Source organism: Sus scrofa, chromosome 12, assembly GCF_054392235.1.
Source record: "Sus scrofa isolate SSC_HxYL_T2T_F1_AM1 chromosome 12, Sscrofa_HxYL_maternal_Yorkshire_Landrace_v2.0, whole genome shotgun sequence".
NCBI classification, from domain to species: domain Eukaryota; kingdom Metazoa; phylum Chordata; class Mammalia; order Artiodactyla; family Suidae; genus Sus; species Sus scrofa.
The window spans coordinates 13,907,467-13,923,379 of NC_139394.1; the positions used below are offsets into that span (position 1 = coordinate 13,907,467).

Genomic DNA, 15,913 nt, shown 5'->3' on the forward strand with positions numbered 1-15,913 from the left:
TTTAATCATCCTTTTATTGTGACCATTGCTCTCTCATTTTGTTTTAGTTTTGTCTTTTGTAAGCAAAATGTCACAGTTTTATTTCTTCCACCTAAGATGAAAGTTATTTCCTTTTAACATGAAAGTGTAGTACCTTTATTATTATAACTAATGGTACGATCTTATTTCATCTTATTTTTTGGCATGCCATGGCTTGTGAAAATTCCAGGGCCAGCGATCAAACAAACCTGCATCACAGCAGCAACCTGAGCAATAGCAGTAATAACACCTAATCCTTAATTCATTGCACCATCTGGGAACTCCTCATTTTGTTTTTCCTTTAATGTTTGCTATCTGCTATTTGCATTGTGTCTTCTCTGGTGATTTGAAAATCCACACCTTGTTTCAGTTCTTCCTTTAAGTTTTGCAAAATCGTTCTCAATCATTGCTTTTTCTTGATTATGAAGTTCAAGGTAATCAGGACATGGAGCAATATCCTTTGTCTCCGCTCCCCCTCCCTTATCTGTGTGTATCCTTTCAAGCCACTTCCACTTACAATCATATGTGGCATTCAGAATGTTATTAGTATTTTTTTTGGCATTGTATATTATACCTAAATTTTTTTTTTATTATCAGTCAATATATCACATTTACAGTGATTATTTAGACATAGCTATTTTGCTGGTTTGGGGGAGTTCCCGTTGTGGCTCAGCAGAAAACGAATCTGACTGGCATCCGTGAGGATGCAGGTTTGATCCCTGGCCTTGCTCAGTGGGTTAAGGACTCAGCATTGCAGTGAGCTGTGGTATAGGTTGCAGTCAAGGCTCAGATCTGGCATTGCTGTGGCTGTGGTGTAGGCCAGCAGCTACAACTCCAGTTTGATCCCTAGCCTGGGAACCTCCATATGCTGTGGGTGTGGCCCTAAAAAGACAAAAGACAAAAAAAGCAAAAATTACCTTGCTGGTTCCAATGTTCACTATTAGATCTTCTCTACCTTGATTCACCCTATCTTGAGATCTTAATTTTGATACTTCTTAGACATCTAGATGAAATCTTCAAGTATTAGTTTCTGAAAACACCTGTAGGGAATGTGTTTGAGCCTCTGTATGCGTAGCCTTTTTCACACAAATACCAGCTGGGCCATGTGTAAAATTTGGGAGTAATTCTTTTTTCTTTCCAAATTCATTTTCTGGTGTTTCTTTGTATCCTGGCCAGCAATGCCATCTCTCTCTTTTTTTTTTTTTTTTTTGCCTTTTTGCCTTTTTGCTATTTCTTGGGCCGCTCCTGCGGCATATGGAGATTCCCAGGCTAGGGGTCTAATCAGAGCTGTAGCCACCAGCCTACACCAGAGCCACAGCAACGCGGGATCCGAGCCGCGTCTACGACCTACACCACAGCTCACGGCAATGCCGGATCATTAACCCACTGAGCAATGGCAGGGACCAAACCCGCAACCTCATGGTTCCTAGTCGGATTCGTTAACCACTGCGCCATGACGGGAACTCCAACCATCTCTTTACTTAAGTTCCACAGGAGCTTCCATCGTGCCTTTTTGGCCATACGCTTTGTCCACATGTTGGCCCTCTGTTGTTACTGCATCCTTAAAGCCCCTTGCCTGCCCTCAAGGTCGCTAGACTGATCTCCTCAGTCCTGTTCTTTCGTTCCATTTTCTCTCCTTCCTCCCTTAAATCATCATGCTTGGAAGATAGGACTCTGTGCCGGGTAGATTAATTAGTGATATTGAACGCTCACTTTATTGTGGGCAAGTACATAAATTCTGTTTAGCTGGCTTTTATCAACTGAAAAAATGTCAGTATATTTCATTGTGCTAAAGAAAGGAGAAACGAAAAAAGATGAAGTAAGGTTTCACGCAAATTTCCGGATTAGATAATTCTAAAGGTCTGTGGAAGTTTTCTGAATATACAGTCTCTCTATAGACTTACAGCATTGGTTTGTCCAAATCATTGCCTTCATCATGGATTTCAGTCCTTGGAAGAAGATGTGGTGGCCCCCAGGGCTGGGGGAAATAGTATTTTCCTTGGTTTTAATTGGCTTTTAGAACAAAAGTTGACAAATTCTGCAAATATGTGTTATTACACATCCTGGAAACAGTTTTTCTTTTTCCTTTTAAATTATTTACTGTTTGAATGATAGAGTAAATTGAGAACAGGAATTGGCTGTTGCCATTATCTTCTATTGATAATACAAATTCAATTCAACAAACATCTTCTGGATACTTACTAAGTGTAATGCACTGGGGTAAACAAATATTTTTTAAATGTTATTTGGTGGGAGTTCCCTTCATGGCTCAGCAGTTAACAAACCCGCCTAGGATCCATGAGGATGTGGGTTTGATCCCTGGCCTCGCTCAGTGGGTTGGGGATCCAGCGATGCTGTGAGCTATGGTGTAGGTTGCAGACGTGGCTTGAATACCGCGTTGCTGTGGTCATGGTATAGGCTGGCAGCTGTAGCTCCAATTCGACCCCTAGCCTTGGAACTTCCATGTGTCTCGGGGGCGGCCCTAAAAAAAAAAAAAAAAAAAAAAAAAAGCAAAAGCTTGTTTGGTCATTGGAAATTGATTAAATTATGTCCGTGCAAGGGGATATCTTATGTTTGAAGAATATTTAAAGATAAGGAAAATCCTGATAGTAATATACTCGGTTAGAAAAAAGCACTTTACCAAATGGTCTACTCAGTATACTTTCTAATTTAGCTTGAAAACATTTTGAAAGACTAAAAAGAATATGTACCTAAATGTTAGTTACTGTTGTTTATTTCTGGATGAATAAAAAACCCTTTTCCATATTCTAATTTTCCTATAATGAAAACAATTTAATAACCAGATGGTAGAATGGTTTTGTTGTTGTTGTGTAAGGATATAGCCCAGCTCTGTCTGAACACAGGAATGGATACAGTCATTCCCACTTCAGGAATCCGTTTTGACCTCTCAGGAAAGGTGGGGTGGAAGGTGGGCCTTGAAAGGAGGGCAGAATATTGATAGGCAAATACATGGAAAGAATGACACGTGCACCAAGCAGAAAAGCCCATTGAGGAAATGGGCAACATTGAGCAGGAACACAGCAAAGGAAGTGGGTGCTGGAGCAGAAGGGGTGATTGACGAGAGAGTCGGGGTGACCTGGAGAGGATCCTGAAGCTTCGGTAAGGAGTCCAGATTTTGCTCTGTGTATTGGGAAACGTTGAAGGTTTTAAATTTGGGACGAGATCATCAGATCAAGAGTAGGTCTGTGTGCGCTAGACAGGTGATTCTGGAAGGAGTAGGCTGAATGGAAGGCAGGAGACCAGAGGCAGGGGAAGCCTTAGGAGGTCTGCTCCTGGAATCTTTTCTTTCTGTGGCGGAGCTGGCTCAGTTGTGTTCCTCCGTCCTTTTTCCTTCCTCTGCTAGTTGCTGGGTGCTCCAGAGTCCTGCCTCCCGCCCCTATTAGGCCCTGGCTGTAACCTTCCTTCACAATGCTCTCCAGTCGGCAGGCCAACCTGTGTTTCTTTTGTGGACTCCAAACTAGGAGGTGTTTAATTATGTCCACGTCACCTCTATTTCGTTATTTCCTGATTCCTCAACTTCCCAGAAACTTGTCTCCTGCTAAAGTCTGCTTTTTCTTCTCTCTCGAGCCCCTGAACATACTCTCCATTTTCCCTTCCTACCAGGTTACCCCAGCCAGAAACTTCAGTCTCCTCACAAAACATGCAAAAGAACAAGTATCGTACCATTGCACCTGTCTTGAGGCACTTAGAACAAGGCAAATTCATAGAGACAGAAAGTAGGGAGTTCCCGTCGTGGCGCAGTGGTTAACGAATCCGACTAGGAACCATGAGGTTGCGGGTTCGGTCCCTGCCCTTGCTCAGTGGGTTAACGATCCGGCTTTGCCGTGAGCTGTGGTGTAGGTTGCAGACGCGGCTCGGATCCCGAGTTGCTGTGACTCTGGTGTAGGCCGGTGGCTACAGCTCCGATTAGACCCCTAGCCTGGGAATCTCCATATGCCGCGGGAGCGGCCCTAGAAATAGCAGCAACAACAGCAACAACAACAACAAAAAAGACAAAAGACAAAAAAAAAGAAAGTAGAATGGTGGTTACCAGGGACCCAGGTGAGGAGGAGTTAGTGTTTCATGATTGAAGAGGTTCCGCTGGGGAAGATACTGTGATGGTTAATGCCACGGACTGATATACTTAAAAATGATTAAAATGGCAATTTTTCTGTGATGTGCATTTTACCAAGTTAAGACAAAAACAAAAATCTGTTCACCCTGGTTTGAATCAGGTTCTCCCAGACATATGACTATGGAGCTCTGATCAACAGGGGAAAAAATGTTTTAAAGTGTAGCATATATTCACATCTTTTAGATGTAAGACGAACATAATTCAGGGAACATTCCTACCTATTTGGGGGCAGGGAAGAGGAATTAAGTTCCTCATTTCCTCACACCCTGTTGGAACTCAGTCCATTTATTTAAGAAATATTATTAGAAACAGTGATTGGGCTTTTATTTAAGAAAATTACAGGTCAGTTAGTCAGCCCTGGGCTGACTTACTGATCTTATTTCTATGGGAGCTTTAAAACACTTTAGCCTGAAAAGGAAATTCTAGAACACAATCCACTCAAATTGGAGGCAGATTTACTTCAGCAAGTCTAAGTACACAGTCATCTCACTTTATGCAGAGGTTTGTAAATTACTTTGAAAAAATAGGAGGTCCCGACTCTTTTAGGTGACTTCTATCCTCTTTCTGGGCCCCCTTCTATTAACCTACTGTCCTGTATAAATGCCAAGGCTTTTGTTTTGGTTACTTTTCTGAGTTTTTGTTTCAGTAGCCCCTCTAATGCCACAAGCCCTGCACAGCTCAAGAGGGTACATGCCCTTGTGCAGTACACAACCTTTGCAGCTGCCCATGCCCAGAAAGAACTCCCAGTCCTTTCCTTATTTGTCTACTGTCCTCCCTGGGAATTGGAAACCTGCCCTGAAATTTCAGCACAAGGTTACCTTTTCCACATCAACTTATTTCATTAATTAAAAAGTACATTCTCAGAGTTCCCTGGTGGCCTAGTAGTTAAGGATCTGGCATGGTCACTTCTGTGGCATGTGTTCGATCCCTAGCCCAGGAATTTCTGCATGCTGCGGGCCTGGCCCAGAAAAGAAAAGAACATTCTTTTTACAAAAATGTCAACCTGATAGAAATACATTTTCTGCAATGTACAATTTCCCTCTTTTAGTATATATTTTTTTGTTTTTATCCTATTCATATACTAGTACATATGTGTGTATTTTACTGAAACTCCTGCTATACCTGTTTGCAGCTTTTTTTTTTTTTTTCCCTTCAGTTAACCATGCATCTGGGGCCTCTTTCCATTTTGGCAGGTAGAGATCTATTTCATGATTTAATGGCCGTATTGTATTTGTTATTTGGATGTACCTTGATTTATCTAATCAGTCCCATTGATAGACTATTGAGGTTTTTCCAGCTTTTCACTATTGTGTATCATATAGACATGAATAATCTGAAGCATATAAATCTTTGCAAAATGCAGAAGAGCTTCTCTAGGATAAATTCCTAGGTAGAGTAACTAAGGTCAAATGGTATAAATATCTTAAATTTTAATAGACAAAATCATGTTCCTATAGGTTTTAACCACCTTCTTCTCCCACCACAGCACAGTCAAGTGTCTGTTCCCTCTCCCTCACCAACACTGGCTGGGTTTTTTCATCTTTACTAATCTGATAAGTGAAATGTTTTAGTTTGTGTTACATTTTTTTTAACATGTCTTCCCATTGTAAGATTCTAGGGTGATACTGAACACTTGACGTTGAGCATTTCTTTCTTTCTTTCTCTCTTTCTTTCTCTCTTTCTTTCTCTCTTTCTTTCTTTCTTTCTTTCTTTCTTTCTTTCTTTCTTTCTTTCTTCCTTTCTTCCTTCCTTCCTTCCTTCCTTCCTTCCTTCCTTCCTTCCTTTTTGCTTTTTAGGGCCACACCCACGGCATATGGAGGTTCCAGTGCCACAGCCATAGCCACGTAGGATCTGAGCCATTTCTGTGAGCTACACCAGAGTTCATGGCAACGCCAAATCCTTAACCCACTGAGCAAGGCCAGGGATCAAACCTGCAACCTCATGGTTCCTCGTTGGATTTGTTTCCGCTGAGCCATGATGGGAACTCCCATTTTTTGTTTATTGGCCATCTGTATTTCTTTGAATTCTTCCCCTGGCATCTACTTGATTATGCCCTTTAATTCCTCATTTTTCTCCACTTCCTGCCTCAGAGCTGGAGAGAATGATGTCCAGCTCAGGACTTTTGGTGGGAAGATCTGGGGTGATTCCCAGCTGCTCCACCTACTTGTGTGACTTTTGATAATTTTTCCTAACTTTTTTCTGCCCCAGTTTCCTCATTTGAACACTGAGATGGTAATTTTGCCTACAACAAAGCATTGCCGTCGGGATTAAATGGGATAATTGTTAGTAAAGCACTTAGTCCTTGCTTTGTACTCTACCGCGTAGACATTCAGGAAGCACTAAGTGTTGTTATTATTGCTGTAATAAAGTGTACTCTTTGTTTTCTAACATATGCTTTCTGACCAGTATCAATATTGAAATGGTGAAGGATATGGAGGAAGCCTTTGGAAATGGAGCCATGCTAAAACATTTGCAGTGTTCTTATATCTTCTCCATTCCCATAATTGTCTGGGGCATCCACATTAATGAGGCAGCTTGACTTTGGAATATAACACTTTCCAGTATTATTCAGCTTGTGCACATCTGTTCTCTCTCTTCATTGTAACAGAGTTACATGTAATCAGAAGTTACAAACGCATGTGGCCAAATGTAGCTCACCAGTTTCTCATGTTTATAGTGTTGTGAGTTGCTGTTCCTGTTTTTAATTCCAGCCAACATTTAGAAGTTACTCATATTAAAAACTCTAGATTTCCAGCTTTTCTTGTGTAATAGGAAATGTTGACAAGCATCCCCTAGGGCATGGTGGCTGCAGCCCCCTTTAGACGGGGCATGGCCCTCCAGGTTTCTGCGTCCCACCATTCTTTCCCTCCCTCCCTCGCATCTGGTTATCATTTGTAATTCATCTTCACACTTGCCTTGTTGTTTTCCTTAAGGTAGAAAAACATACCCTGGTACCCATGTCTCTACTAAAAGTGGGAAACGAAGACAAAAATATTAAGGCAAACATTTTTCTTTTCTTTTTTTCTTTCTTTTCATTCATTCTTTCTTTCTTTTTTTTTTTTTTTTTTTTTTTAGGGCCGCACTTGCGGCATTTGGAAGTTCCCAGGCTAGGGGTCCAATTGGAGCTGTAGCCACTGGCCTATGTCAGAGCCACAGCAGTGAGGGATCTGAGCCACATCTGTGACCTACACCAGAGCTCACGGCAACACCGGATCCTTAACCCACTGAGTGAGGCCAGAGATCAAACCTGCATCCTCATGGATGCTAGTCAGGTTCGCTAACTGCTGAGCCACAACGGGAACAATCCTATACATTTTTCTATGTATAAGTGAAGGATTGTCCCATGTGTTTAATTTGCTGAGAAAGTGAATCTGTTCATTTTAGCCACTGGTTTTATGCATTGACCTGACCTGCCCCTGGAAATGTGACCCGTGTGTGATTCAGTCCTAACAATCTTCCCCTACTGGGTGTTCAAGGGCCCCTCTCTGCTCCGTTATCCCAGTGGTTCTCAACCTTAACCTGGAAGTTTGAAAAAATAACAAGGCCTGGGTTTGGGGATGTTGTACCCGTTACCCCCTCCTGCAAAGAACAGGAGAACCTTTTTGGGAGGATCCAGAGGAGGAACACTTACTGGATTTGTGTCTGGAGGCATGGTCTCTTTTTCTTGGCATGCTGCTTCTTAGGATTCCCCGTGAAACCGAGGGTTCTGAGTCCTGGCATTCTTGGGTGGAAAGCCAGATGGGCAAGTGAGACCAGCGGTGCCCTTATTCCCAGGGAGGAGAGAAGTGCTTCCATTCTTTTTCCTTCGTGTGTTCCTTTCTCTGGACTTCCCATCCTTAACACTCAGAGTAGTAAGACATAGAGGGTCAAGTGTTGGCTGTGGACTTGGAGAGAGTGAAGCTAGGCTGCCTGCCTGGCTCTAGCCTCCAGGACGGTCCTCCCTGGGCAACAGGGCTCACCACTTCCGGGCCGGGAGGCCCACTTACCAGGCTCGGAGCCTGTTGAGGTTGAGGCCAGAGCTAGTGTGAGTACTGCCTCAGCTGGAGCAGCCTTTTGGACAGTTTTTCCCCAAAATGTGGCTTAGCATGGCCAGTTGAGGACCCAAGTGGTCAGTCCCTGGTGGCAGATCACTAGTCAAAATCTCAGCATTGCACCACTGACCCCTTCCAGCTTCCCACAAGCACACACAGATCTGAGGGCTCCATCCTGTGTTCCCAGGCAGCTTGCACTTCCTTTATGTATTTATACTTATATATTTAAAAGTTTATATTTTATCATCATTTTTTGTTTATATGTCTCTTTCCCTTACCAGAATCTAAGCTCCTTGATTGCAGGGACTATATTTGACCATTTTAATAGCTTAGTTCCCAGGACATAATTGATGTTTGATAAATATTCTCTAATGGATTTAAATTTTAATAATTTTATTGACTCTTTTGCCTTATGAAGAGCTGTTTTCTAGGTGCTATGGGAACACAAGAGGTTTAAAATGTAGTTTATATTCTGAAAGAGCCTGATATCCAGTTAGGGAGATAAGCTCAATCAATCATTCGTTCATTTGGTCCTTCCTTTGACATATACTGAGTGTCTAAGCTCTGGTCAGCTAGGCACTGGGGATATGAAGAGATCTGGTTGTGTACTCTACTCTCAAGTGGCTTCCAGTTAGTAGAGAATATGGGTATAAAATGATATTTTAAAAAAAAGCACAGCTGAGTTCCCTGGTGGCTCAGTGGGTTAAGGATCTGGCATCACTGCTGTGGCTCAGGTTGCTGCTGTGGTGTGGGTTCAATCCCTCATTCCAGAACTTCTGCATGCTGTGGGCACAGCTAAAAAAAAAAAAAAAAAAAAAAAAAAAAAAAAAGGCACAACACAAAGTGATAAGTGCAATGATAAGATTTCTAGCAATTGCTAAAAATAATGGAGTAAAAAATAGCTCAAAACACTAATGGAAGAAAGAACACAAAGCAGTGCATGACGTGGTAGTTGTCATCTGAAGTAAAGCCCGGCTTTCCTGGGGTGTCACTCCGGACATTAAGAAGTGTCCCATGAAATCAGTGGTTCATGGTGCACGTCAGCACAGCAAAGGCCCAGAGAAGGCCCACGTTAAAAATTCCCATCCAACTCTGTCTGACCTTCTGTTCCCACACATAGGTGCGTGTGCAGCTCACCTCTCCCCACTATATTCCAGCCAAGGAATGGACATCCCTTGAAGTCTTTATGGGAAATGCCAGTGCAGATACCAGCGGTGGATTAGACAGCTGGTGCTCTTAATATTTTGGGGGGATGCGACCTTTTGAGAAATTAACAGTGTGGGGAGTTGTGCACAGTTCATGGGTTTCTTGAAGCCTATTCAAGACCCTTCGTTCTCCATGGTCGAGGAAAGAAAAGAAGGGAGCAAATCCCAGGTAGGAGGGATCTGTGTGGGCCAACACAAAAGAGTTGGGAAAGATGGGTCTTATTCCGCACCAGGCGGTTTGCCTGTGAGGGAGGGAAAGATGGGGCAGAGAGAGGACCATGGTGGAGCTAGAGGTGGCCAACTGCCGGAGGCCTGATTGGCTGGCCTGGAATCTCCAGTCCTTAAGGACCAACTGCCTATGAAGATTAAGGGAGATGCAAGGCCCAGGACAACCCCACTAACAGGGAGTGGAGTCGTAGTAGGATCAGCCACAGACGGGCACGGCAGCGTCACAGAGCCAAAATCTTCCACCTGTGTGTCAAAACCTATTTTATTATCATGTGGAAATGCTCCAACTCGCCCTTGTTAACAGTGCTGAGTCTCCCAACTGAAAAATTCACTTCCAGAATTAGATTTGCCATCTAACCGGGCATCCTACCCTGAACAGTTAAAAATCCGATTGGTCTGGCTTCTAATTTTAGAAGGAATCGGGCTGACCTTCATTGCGCTGTTGCTAACTGGAGGCCGTTACCTGGGTGACTAGATTTACAATATGTCAGTATGCAAATACCATCTGCCCAAGAGGAGGAAGCAAGGCCTTGCTCCACCGGGGGTTGTCAGCAGTTCTGGAAATGTCTTCCTCTGGGATTATGGAGGAGGCTTGTCAAAAAGAAGGAAAACCAGGAAAGATGTGATCTTTGAATTTTAGTCTTTTCCTTTCTCTAGGAGTGAGGACAGGAGTTTGTGGTTTGCCTTATGGACCTGGTGATAGACCTGTAGTTCTCAGATTTTACATTTCTTTGGGTGGGGGGAGTCAAAAGGGTAGTAGCATCTATCATTTTGGTGTATTTAGATTCAGATAATTGCAATGGCTTAATGAAACCTGTGACTATGCAATTTTCCACAATGCCTTTAGGAATCTAATTTCAATTGATAAGAGTGTCTGAGCAGAGAGCGAGCCCGCTGCCTTTCTCCTGCAGGCTCTCAAGAAGGGTGCGGAGAAGTGGCTATTTCATCTCACTTTCCCTCACATCAGCTTGACCGGGAAGCTCAGGGGATTTTCTCCTCTAGGATATCTATATGCAGCTCCTGTCCTGTATATTGTTTCAGGCTAAAGTTTAGAATCACATTTGGAAACATTCACATCCAAAGACAGGCTGGGAGTTTCTATTCCTTTTCGCGAAATAACTGTCACATCAGCTGTCAGCTGTGGGAATTTCTTCCACCCACGTGTTTTGTGAGTCCAAATTAGATGGACTCATTAATTTTCATTTTTACTTTAAAAACTCAAGGACTTGTATGGGTGGGTAGGCTTCCTTTAATTACTGTGTGTCACAATTTGTGTAGGAGGGAGAGTTTCCAGAAGCAGGGGCGAGGACCTTAGGCTCTTAGCTTCTAATTCTGTCCCCCCCTGGTAACTTCCCCTATGGCCTCTTCTCTTCTCTGCTCGCTCTTGTTGGCACTGCTGTCTCCCACCTCTTTAAAAAAAATTTCTAATATCAACCAAAAACTGTCAGCAGCATGAAGGAGTGAAGAAAGTCACTTTACTTCCCAGGGTACTTTCACCCAGCCTTATAAATAAATAGCTTTTATTGAGATGTCAAGCAAGTGGCTGAGGCGATTAATGCCAGAGACAGGGGAGTGTGGATCCCGGAGCTGGGCTACCTGGATTCAAATCCCAGCTCTGCTACTTTTTAGCTGGGTGACGTTGGCAAGTTACTCAACCTCTCCGTGCACCAGTTCTTCATTTGTAAAATAGAGATAAAAATACTGCCTACCTCATAGGGTGGTTGTGAGGATTAAATAAGTATAAATGCTTTAGCATCAGGCTGCCTCTAGAAAAGTTAGCACTGTGTGGAAGCTTTTTTCCCCCTCTGTTTTCCTTTTTTTTCCCAAAACAACTTTTTTATTGACACAGAGTTGATTAACAATATTGTGTTAGTTTCAGGTGTATAGCAAAGTGATTCAGTTGTGTGTATGTGTGTGTGTATATAGTCTTTTCCATTATAAGTTATTGCAAGGCATTGAATATAGTTCCCCATGCTATACAGGGAACTATAAATCCTTGTTGTTTATCTGTTTTATATGTAGTAGTGTATATCTGCTAATACCATACTCCTAATATCTAGCCCCCACCTTTCACCTTTGGCAACCATATGTTTAACTCCTCATTGTCTGTGAGCTTATCTTTGTATTGTAAATAAGTTCATTTGTGTCACTTTTTAAAGATTCCACATGTGAGTGATATCGTGTCGTTTTTGTCTTTATCTGGCTTACTTCATTTAGGATTGAAGTTTCTAGTTGCAGCATGTTGCAGCAAATGGCATTATTGTGTTCTTTTTTATGGCTGAGTAGTATTCTATTGTGTATATGCACCATACCTTCTTTATCCATCCGTTTGTTGATTGGCACTTAGGTTGCTTCCATGTCTTGGCTAATATAAATAGTACTGCTACAAACATTGGGACGTACGTATCTTTTTGAATTAGTTTTTGTCTTTTCCAGATATATGTCCAGGAGTGGGATTGCTGGATCATAAGATAACTCTATCTTTAGTTTTTTAAGGACCCTCTATACGGTTTTCCATAGAGGGTGTACCAATTTACATTCCCACCTCCGTGTAGGAGGGTTGCCTTTCTTCCACACCCTCTTGTGTGTGGCAGCTTTTATTGTTATTTCCGTAGTACATCTTCAGGGGTCCTAGGAAGTAGTGAGGTTTTGCTGTGAGCAGATAAATGTCAGGATTTTTTCGCAGGCTGTAACTTACCCTTTCTCCTTAACAGGTTGGTGTTTCTCCATGCAGGGGTCATGCCTCATTTTCTGTACGACACCTTCCTGGACAACTATAGCTTGTGCCACTCCATTTCTAATCCCTCGTACCGTTTCCTTATGTGTTGTATGAGCAGCACCTTTGGACCATCTGTCTTAACTCCTCATTGTCTGTAGTGTCAAGTTTAGCTCTGTTGTCCCCACAGAGTAATGGAAAGATACCACGGGGCTGGAGAGTTGCCCCGGATATGTGTTCATTGGATGTGCCCATGTCAAATACAGTGTCAGGAGCAAGGCAGGTCACACTAGTCCCATAACTTACTCTTGGTTTTTGAAGTCTTTTGTTTGGCTTTTTTGTTTCCACAGGGAACCTAAAACTATCAAAAGCAAATATAAGACATGATTGGTGGAGGTGTAAATGGGGCAGGTGATGTGGAAAACAGCAGTCTGGCAATTTTTCGAAAGGCTAAACACAGAGCTACCATGTGACCCAGCTATCTACCCAAGAAACATGAAAAAACTCCACACAAAGGCTCATACACATATGTTCATTGCAACATTATTCGTAATAGCCTAAAGGGGAAAATAAAGCCAAATGTCTGTCAAGTGAAAAATGAACAAATGTGGGATAGCCCTGCCATGGAACATTACTTGGCAGTAAAAAAGGAAGGAACTACTGATACATGCTATAAAATGGATGAATTTTTAAAACATTATGCTAAGTGAAAGAAGCCAGTCACAAAAGACCACATGTTGTGTGATTCTGTTTATATGAAATGTCCAGAAGAGACACATCCATAGTGATCAAAAGTAGATTAGTGGTTACCAGGGGCTTGGAAGGAGGAGAGAATGGGGAATTACCACTGATGGGTGTGGAGTTTCTTTTGGGGATGTTGGAAGTGTTCTGGAATTAGATAGTGGAGACAGTTGAAGAACCTTTTTATACTAAAAACTAATGAATTGTAGACTTTAAAAAAAGGCAGTAAGTATGAGAAACTGCTTAAATCTACTGCAGTGTTTAAAGTCATTTCTAAGGTTACTTTTTAAAGAGTAGCTGTCACCTGAAATAGAATAAAGAGTGACTTAATCTATAAGAAAAACATGAAAAATGCAAATGACCAAGAATGGCTTTTTCATCCCAGATCTTTGTCTTTTTTTTTTTTTTTTTTTTGCTATTTCTTGGGCACTCCCTCAGCATATGGAGGTTCCCAGGCTAGGGGTCGAATCGGAGCTGTAGCCACCGGCCTACGCCAGAGCCACAGCAACGTGGGATCCGAGCCATGTCTGCATCCTACATCACAGCTCACGGCAATGCCAGATCGTTAACCCACTGAGCAAGGGCAGGGACCGAACCCTCAACCTCATGGTTCCTAGTCGGATTCGTTAACCACTGCGCCACGACGTGAACTCCACCCCAGATCTTTGAATGTAAGTCATACACATTTGTTTCATAAGTAAATCCTGCAGGACTGTTTGCTGCCTTCTATGTTGTGATTCTATAATTTACTACATTCCTGGCTGGTCCATCAAAGTAACACTGAATTCGGCTTTTGCAATAAAAATAGATGTGCCTTTTCAGGTCACACCCACCATCACCACCCCCAGACTCCCTTAGGTGATAATTCATAGCTGCTTTTTTGTGGTGCTCTTACAGAGTGACTTAACTATTTATGAATATATGGGGGCCTTTTTTGGCTTAAAGGGATCTATTGCATTTTCATCTTCTGTTTTCAACCAGAGTATTTCAACCCCCTGAAAAATAACCATCTCAGTTCATCTGTGCTTTATCACAAAGGTCTTCTGATTTAAATAAATGGTGGAGTTGAAATCTCTCCCAGGGCTGTGTCAGTACTTATCTGGAAGATGCATTTGACATGCCCGAGCACCACCAAAAGTGAGTCTTACAGGGTTGACTTTAAAACATCATGTGATCACATCACACCCACTAGGACAGCTATTACTGAAAAACAAACAAAAAACAGAAAGTAACAAGTGTTGACAAGGATGTGGAGAAATTGGAATCCTTGTACTGGGAATAAAATGGTGCAGCTGCTGTGGAAAAGTTTGGTGGTTCCTTAAAAAAATAAATGTAGTTGGAGTTCCCATTGAGGTGCACCAGAAATGAATTCTACTAGTATCCATGAGGTTATGCGTTCGATCCCTGGCCTCCATTAGTGGATCAAGGATCTGGCGTTGCTGTGAGCTATGGTGTAGCTCGAAGATGCGGCTTGGATCCTGAGTTGCTATGGCTATAGAGTAGGCCAGCAGCTGTAGCTCCAATTTGACCCCTAGCCTGGTCACCTCCATATGCCGCAGCTGTGCCCCTAAAAAGACAAATAAATAAATAAATGTAGAATTACCGTATGATTTAGCAATTCCACATCTAGATGTGAACTCAAAAGAAAGAAAGAAAGAAAGAAAGGGAGTTCCCTGGTGGCTCAGCAGGTTACAGATCCAGCATGGTCACTGCTGTGGCTCAGATCACCACTCTGGCATGAGTTTGATCCCTGGCCTGGGAACTTCCACCTCACATGGGCATGGCCCCCCCCAAAAAAAGAAAGAAAGAAATTAAAGCCCATTAAAAAACAACAACAACAGCAACAAGAATTGAAAGCAAGGGTATGTGTACACCAGCATTCACAGCAGCATTAGTCACAATAATAGCCAAAAGGTGAAAGCAACCCAGATACCCAATCACCAGATGAATGAATAAGGGTCTGTGATGTACGTATACAATCGAATGTTTTTCAGCCTTAAAAAAGAATGAAATTCTGACACACGCCACAACAGGGATGAACCTTGAAAACATTAAAGTGAAATAAGCCAGTCAAAAAAGAACATGTGGTGTGATTCCACTTACATGAGGTGTCTAGAATAGACAAATTCATAGCCAGGAAGTGGATTCGAGGTTACTGGGTAGAGAATGAGAATTGCTATCTCCTGGGTATAGTTTCTTCTTTAGATGATAAGAGTTCAGAAATGGATGCTGGTCATGGTTGCACCACCAGCATGACTGCACTTTGAAGGCACTGAACTATACATTTAAAAATGACTAACATGGAAAATATTGTTAAGTATATGGTACCACAATTAAAAAATGAAAAAAGAATCCTGAGAACAACATTTTGTCCCTACTTTCCTTTTTCTCCCCACTCTTTGAAAACATAGTACATTGTGTTTCATCATGGCCTTGCCTCCCTAAGGAGGATACATGCAGAGATGGAAGGTATACCAACTGTTTTGGGGTTTTAGGGCCACACCCACAAAAGTCACAAGGCCAGATTCTTAACCTGCTGAGCCACCAGGGAACTCTACCACCTGTTGATAACAGCAAGAACAGGGCCCCCACTTGGCCTTAAAAGTACCAGTTGATATACTAAAAACAGATACTTTGCAGTGCTGTTGTGAGATTAGAGATATTATGTGAAGTTTTTAGCTCTTTGAGGGCACCTAGGAAGCATCAGTGAATGATAGTTTGGATTATCATCATCTTTGAATCCTTTGCACTCAGACATTGGGCATTTGCTAAATATAAGTTCAACGAATGGGTTCATTCTCTGATTCAGCTATTTCTCTGTGGACTGCGTGCCAGGCAT

At 42.3% G+C, this 15,913-nt stretch overlaps 1 protein-coding gene and 1 long non-coding RNA gene across 4 annotated transcripts in view; one reads left to right on the forward strand and one right to left on the reverse strand.

Annotated features, from left to right (window-relative positions):
* Positions 1–15,913, forward strand: part of PITPNC1 (phosphatidylinositol transfer protein cytoplasmic 1) — a 278,582-nt gene that overhangs the window by 109,895 nt on the left and 152,774 nt on the right.
* LOC146398056 (uncharacterized) lies at positions 12,896–14,903 on the reverse strand. Its single transcript, XR_014820976.1, has 2 exons — positions 14,604–14,903; positions 12,896–13,507 (listed from the first exon to the last, which is right to left on the reverse strand). It is a non-coding gene; the product is annotated as an uncharacterized LOC146398056 (long non-coding RNA).